The sequence below is a fragment of the Cebus imitator genome, unplaced genomic scaffold, assembly GCF_001604975.1.
Source record: "Cebus imitator isolate Cc_AM_T3 unplaced genomic scaffold, Cebus_imitator-1.0 Scaffold302, whole genome shotgun sequence".
NCBI lineage: Eukaryota > Metazoa > Chordata > Mammalia > Primates > Cebidae > Cebus > Cebus imitator.
This window is the reverse complement of record NW_016107617.1, coordinates 2,219,948-2,227,624: the sequence shown is the minus strand read 5'-3', so window position 1 is coordinate 2,227,624 and position 7,677 is coordinate 2,219,948. Positions and strand designations below refer to the sequence as shown.

The 7,677-nt window shown below is 36.1% G+C and overlaps 1 pseudogene; it reads right to left on the bottom strand.

Moving 5' to 3' along the window:
- Positions 1-485: 485 nt before the first annotated feature.
- On the bottom strand, positions 486-802 carry LOC108285579 (annotated as a pseudogene).
- Positions 803-7,677: the final 6,875 nt, after the last annotated feature.

Here is a 7,677-nt window from a genome sequence, read left to right as displayed (position 1 = left end):
GTGCAGACACAGTGCAAATTAAGCTTAGAATATAGAAAGCATGACAAAGTAGCCTAAGAGTTGATTAATATGACCGTGTCAGCATATTGAAGCCAATTTTTATAATTGTCAATGAACCGATGAATCAGAGATATCTTTTTTTAAACTGGAAACACAAAAGCTTGCTTTATTTATTTATTTGAGACAGAGTCTTATTTGTCACCAGGCTGGAGTGCCATGGTGAGATATCTGCTCACTGCAATCTCCACCTCCCCGGTTCAAGTGATTCTCCTGCCTCAGCCTCCCAAGTAGCTGAGATTACAGGCATGTGCCACCATGCCCAGCTAATTTTTGTATTTTTAGTAGACACAGGGTTTCACCATGTTAGCCAGGATGGTCTTGATCTCCTGACCTCGTGATCCACCTGCTTCAGCTTCCCAAAGTGCTGGGATTACAGGTGTGAGCCACTGAGCATCACCACAAATGCTTTATTTAAAGGAGCATCTCAATTCCCATGTGACGGGCAAAAAATAAAAACAGAGCAGATTGTGACACACCATTCCCATCAGCCAAGTGGTCAAACTCAACATCCAAGACCCAGCAAGCAGTGAAGCTCAGCACAACTTCCGGGCCTCTGGCTATGACTCCAACAGGGTGAGCATGTCGCCCTGGCGCAAGGGGACTTTTATATTGCTGATGATGGAGTGGCTCATGTCGTCCATAAATTCCAGGTGCACTTGCATGCACTGTCCTGAGAGCCGGCCCTGCCCAGGACCTTCGTGACCCTGGCCAGCTTGCTAGGCTGCACACGGCTGGTGTCCATGATGGCGGTGTAACGGACGTCTAGTGGAGAGAGACAAATCTTTTAAAACGGTGATGCAAATCCAAGAAAAATGGCAGATAAATGACTTCTGAATATTTTTTCCCTCCATAAAAGCAAAGAGAATACTGGCAAACTTGACAGAATCGATTTTTTCAGAACTCTGGAAATAAACCATAGACTTACAGCAATCCAAAAAGTGTTATTTCAAGAAAAAAATGACTTTCTTAACCTCAGTAAGAATAGAAGGCTTTGTGACATTCTAACTTGCCCTATCCTCATCTTTTCTCCCCAGCTCTGTAATAGCCTTGTAAGCTAACAGCCATCATCATAGTGAAAGCCAGTATCCTGGAAGCCACTGGGGGGGGGGGGGTAGAACAAAACTGGAGCTACTTCAATTCATCTGCAGAGAGCTGTCATAATGCGACCTGTCTGAGAGTCCCCTGGAAGGCCCAATTTATAATAACACCTTTATCTGACCTAACTTGGAACATGACCAGTGCAAACAGCCCTTTCCCCAGGAGCATTTATCAAAAAAGCAGACAGAGGCAATTGTTTAACGTCATGGATACCTGAGATGGTTGGTAACAGTTGTCACAACAACAGACTAACCAGAGAGCTGAAAGGGAAAGCTGGGAAATAAGATATCCATAGGGGACTTCGAATAGACCTGACATATTTTTGTGAATCTAGAAGGCTACATGCATACGAAGGCCTTTGCACTTTCCTATGGCTGTGTGCATCCTGAAGATCTGATAAGGCTGTAAGTTGTCACCTCTGGCCAGCCACTAGGCTCTGTACAAGCAGGAAGTGATGATCAAATCAAAGCTGTGAAAAGTTTGGCCGAGCATGGAAGGCATAATCCAAGATGTACACAGTCACTTGGCAAAAATTAGGACACTTACAGTTGATCGACATCATTAATTGACTACTAAGTTGGACATGACAAATAATACAGGTTTTATAAAATTAATTCAGAAAAGCTACTAACCAACAAAACAATACAATAATCACAACAGACAGCAACAACAGTAAATCCTAGGGACTTTATATTGTTTTGACTTTATATTGTTTTAAATTATCAGGTTTAAAAATTATGAAACATGTAAACAAAAATGAAAATAAGGCCCATATACAGGAAAAGGAGTCAGTTGAACCCATCCCAGAGAAAGCCCAAAGTTTTTACTTCCTAGAGAAATAATTTTAAATTAGTTATTTTCAAAATGTTCACAAAGAATAAAGAAATGGATAAGAATGATGTCTTATTAAAGGTTGTACAAATAAAGAGATAAAGCTATTAATAGCTTTCAAGACCTGTTGAAGTTGTTTTTAAAAGCATCACATAGAAATTCTAGGGATAAGAAGTACAATAACTGAAACAAAAATTCCCAGCAGATTTGAAGAGGCAGACAAATCAATGAACTCGAATATATAAGATTATCATAAGAGACAGAAAAGAAAAACATTTTTTAAAAAATGAACAGTCTTGGAGATTTATAAGTGACCAAGTGTACCAACATATGCATAATATGAGGTTCAGAGAAAAGGAGAGTGAGAAAAAGGCAGAAAGACTCTGAGGAAATAATGGCTGAAAACTCCATGTTTATTAAAAACATTAATATGCACATCGAAGAAGCTCAATGAATGTCAAATAACACAAACTGAAAGAAATTCGTACCAAGACACATGACAAACTGTTGAAAGCCAGGGTAGGGGTTGTGGGGAGCAGAAACAGAAACACTCAGCCAAGAATTCTATATCCATCATAAATAGCAGAGAAATCAAGACATTTCCAAATACACAAAAACTAAGCAAATTTGTCACTAGCAGACTTGTTCTATATGAAATACCAAGGGAGTCCTTCAGGCTGAAATGAAAGGACATGAGGCAATAATCTGAATCCACATGAAGAAATGAAAAGTACGGGTAAAGGTAACTATGTACTTAAATATAAATAGACAACAGAAACATTTTTGCAAATGCTTTTTTATCTGTTTAAAGTCAATTGCTTAAACAATAATTATCAATTTGTGTTGATAGACTTACAAGGAATAGAAATTCAAGCCACCCAGATTGGAAAGCAAAAGGTAAACCTATCTCTATTTGCAGATGACATGATCCTGCATATAGCAAATCATAAGGAATTAACTAAAAAACTATGAGAGTTAATAAGTTCAGCAAGTTTGCATGATAAAACAATGAATATACAAAATTAATTTATATTTCTATTCACTATTGTGAAAATAAAATTGATAAAATGATTAAATTTATATCTTGTGAAAAAGAATAATATATTCAATAATAAATTTAACAAAATAAAAGAGTGGTACATTATAAACTATATCACTAAAAAAATTAGAGGTGCTAAGTACATGAAAGATATTCTATGTTTATGAATTAGAAGACTTTGTATTGTTAAGATGGCAATACTCCCCAACTTTATCTAAAGATTCAATGCAATTTATGGTAAAATCACAATTGCCTTTTTATAGAAATTGACAAGGTAATTCCAAAATCATGGAAATACAAAGGGCACAGAATAGCCTAAACAATTTAGGGGAAAAAACAAATTTGGATGATTCACTCCTCTAGATTTTTCAAATTTACTGCCAAGCTGCACAGTAATCAAGACAGTATGGTACTGGCATAGAAGAGACATTGATAGAATATAATAGTTACTACAGAAACAAATTCACACATTATGACCAATTGATTTTCAAAAAGGTTTCCAAGACAATTCAGTAGGGAAGGAATAGTCTTTTGATCAAATTGTACTAGAACAAATAGAAACCTATATGGGAAAGGATGAAGCTTGACCTCTACCTCACATCATATACAAAGATTGACTCAAAACGGATCATAGGCCTAACTATTAAAGCTAAAAGTATAAACACTCAGAAGAAAATGGAAATGTAAATCTTTATGACTTCGGCTTAAGCAATAGATTTTTAGATATGACACTGAAATGCAAGCAAGAAAAGGAAAAACAGATTGAATGTCATCAAAAGTTAGAACTGTGTTTCATAGGACACTATCAATAATTTAAAATAAGAACCCACAACATGGGAGAAAATATTTGCAAATATACTTAACCTTTGAACAATGCAGGATTGGGGTACTGACTTAATGCACAGTCAAAAATCCATATGTATATTTTGGCTCCCTCAAAACTTACTAGCCTACTGTTGGCCAAAAGCCTTACTGATCACACAGTTAATTAGTGTATATTTTGTATGTTATATGTATTATATACTATATTCTTACAATAAAGTAGTTAGAGAAAAGAAAATGTTATGAAGAAAATCATAAGGAAGAGAAAATATATTTACCATTCATTAACTGTAACTGGATTGTCATAAAGGTCTTCATCCTTGCTGTCACCTTCAAGTTCAGCAGGCTGAGGAGGAGGAAGAGGAGGGAGCTGTCTCATGGGTGGCTGAGGCAGTAGAAAATCTTTGTATAAATGGACACATGCAGTTCAAACTCCAGTTGTTTGAGGATCAACTGTAATAAATCTGGTGAGGATCAAGTATTCAAAATGCCTAGAGAACTCTTACAATACAGCAACTAAAAGAAAAATAACATCATTAATGACTGGGCATGTATTTGAATAAACATTTTTTCAAAGAAAGTACAAATAGCCAATAGCCACATGAAGACATTCTTAACATTATTAGTGATTAGAAACATGTAAATAATGTAAATTGAAACCACACTGAGATACCTTTCAACCCATCAGGATGGATGTAATATAAAAGATAGATAATGATATGTGGTAGAGAAATCAGAACCTTTACATATTCCTGGTGCAAATGTAAAATAGTACAAAAAAACAGTTTACAGTTTCTCAATAAAGGTAAACGTAAAGTTTTTATATGACACAGGATTCCAATTCTATGTATTTACCACAGAGAGATAAAAAGTATGTCTACACAAATACTTGTACACAAATGTTTATAGTAGCATTGTTCATAATAGCCAAAAAAAGAAAACAACCCAAATATCTATCAACTGATGTATGAGGGAAGAAATGTGGTGTACACATACAGTAGAATATTATACAGGCATAAAAATGAAGTACTGATGGATGTTACAACATGGATGAACCTTAAATTCATTTTGTTAAGTGAAAGAAGCCAGACACAAAAGGTTACATATTATATGATTTGGTTTATATGAAATGCCATATTAGGCAAACCTACAGAGACAGAAAGTAGACAAGCGTTTGTCGGAGGCTGGGAGATATTCTGGGGACTGACTGCTAATGGGTAGGGAGTTCCTTTGTGGTTAATAAAAATATTCAGCAACATGTTGTTACTTTCAAAAGACAATATGTGAGAGGACTATTGGTGAATAGCTTGTGCATACCCCAGCCAGAATTTGGCAAGGGCCCTTAGCTAATATCTAACTCTGAAAGGATTATGGAAGCTTACTTTGTTTTATATTTTGCTTGGAATCCATACACCAGGTAGATGATTCCCTTACAGCCTATCCCGAGTCACTATTTATGGACTGCCTGAGTCACCAGTTCCCTCTCATTTTGAGCTCTTTATTTTTTTCCTCAGAATCGGAAACTTGGAATTTGTTTGTTTGATAGTTTGGCTGTTTCTGGCTCAGCTAAATTTTGTACAGTGTGTTCTGGATACTATTTGAAGAGTGAGAAAATGGAAAAATAAATTCTCCAGTACATTTTAGCATCTCCAGAGGGAGAAAAATCATTTAGCAAATATAACCAATGACTAAATTTCCTAAAACAAAATATCACACACACACACACACACACACACACACACACACACACACACACACATATATATATATATATATATATATATATATATGTATGTATGTATGTTTCAGAATGTTTTAGGCTGCAAGTAACAAAATATCCTGGCTGAAACTGCTCTAGCAGTAAATCAAATTAATTATTATGTCCAAACAACAAAAATTTAAGCGGTAAAGCGGGTTCTAAGGATGACACCAATAGTGATATTATAACATCATTAAGGACCCAGGGTTTTTTTGCTGTCTTCAGCTCAGGTTTTATCCTAAGCTTGGATCCTCTCATGGTTGCAAGACATTTGGTAATAGCATTTTTTTTTTTCATTCATTCTAAGTCAATTTAAGTTAAATATCTGCCACTTTCCCACTCAAATCAATAATAATTGCCAGAAAACTATGTGCTTATTAATTTAGACAAATATGGCTTTCCTCCTAAGCCTGAGGTCACCTTATCCTGAGTCATGTTTGTGTGTGTGTGTGTGTGTGTGTGTGTGTGTACGTGTGTGTGTGTGTGTGTACGTGTGTGTATATGTGTGTTTTGTTTGTTTTTTCATCTAAAGGAGAAGAGGGAAGATTTGGATAGGTGAGCAAAAGTTCTTGCCATATATGGCTTGCTTCTTTATTTGAAAACAGGGCCAAGGATTTAAAATATTAACTAGTTGGGTTATGAGGTCTTTCCATGTATTTGTAAGGAGTAAAATTATTTTATTTAAGCTTAACCTGATTTTAGCTTAATATCAAATTTCAAGGCCAAGCAGAATCAGATTGAACCCATTCACAGGAACATTGTTTTGTATGGATTGAGAGGAATTATGACATGGTCATCTGGCTTGTTTTGAAATCTTAGAGACCTGAGTAAAAATATGTTTGCACCCCTTATTATCTGCACATCTTTGGGCCGAATACTTCAAGCCTCAGTGTTAATATTAATAAAAAGGGGAAAGCTGTGCCCAATCTGTTAGGTTGATATTTGACAACTGTCAAGTTGATGACACGTAAAAAATTATACTGTTTCCCACATCTAGGACTGACCTCAAATCATTCAGTGCAGGGATGTCTCGGGAATCCTGAGTTACGTGTTTAACAGGTAGCTGAGCCTCCTGGGCTGTGCGTAACTAACTTCATGGGAAGCTCACATGTTAACTTATTAGAGTAGTGCTTTCAACTAGCTTCTTGAAAGATCTTCCCAATATCCCCCAACAAAAGTCCACCACAGGAATGGGGTTTTCTTTGTATCACGAGGGCATTAAAGTGTGGACTACATCAAAAATCTCCAGCATTTGCTACAGTAGTATCAGGGGAGAGTGCAGTGAAAACCAGACTCCTGCTGAGAGGTGGATATCATATGGGCATACCTGGAAAGCCTTGCCCCTCAGATGTTAATGGGAAGCAAAATGTGACCAGGTTTTGAATTATGGAACAGATACTTAAAGGGAAATAACTTGCAACATGGATCCAAACTCTTTGTTTTTCCCTGGGTTATTCATTCTGTATAACATAACAAAGAAGAGTATGCTTTGTGTTATGTATCATACAGTAAAAGTTTTATGTCTTGCAAACGGTGTTAACTTCCCCCCTTCTTTTGTAATTTAGTTTTTTAAAAAATCAATTGGTTTGGGATATCTGTAGCAATAGAATGAAATATTATTGTTTTGAAAAAATCCGTACTCTGAAATCAGTTTTTGAGACAAAAAACACATAAACACAAAAGTTGGCTTTATGTGGCGGCTTATCTGTTCTTTATTTATTTTGGAAACAGCCTTTTGAATTTAGTTCCAGTAAAACTAGATATTAGTAATTTCTTAAAACTGGTTTAAGTTTCAGCCAAAGCAGCGATTTAAAAATCCCTCTAATCCACCCCCACATCAAAGCTATTTTGTGGAAGTGGTTTGTGTTTACTGTGACACACTGAAAGTGTTCAACAAGAGATGAAACTCCCAAAAGAAGGCATCCTGTAATTTAATGGAAGGAGATACTCATGCAGGTGTTGAAGAGCACAGTCTAGTCTCCTCTTGTTCCTTCAATGGAACCCTCTACCCAGCTAATTATATTTAAAAAACACATGCGGAACTGAAATCCATGGAACCTGCTGCTTT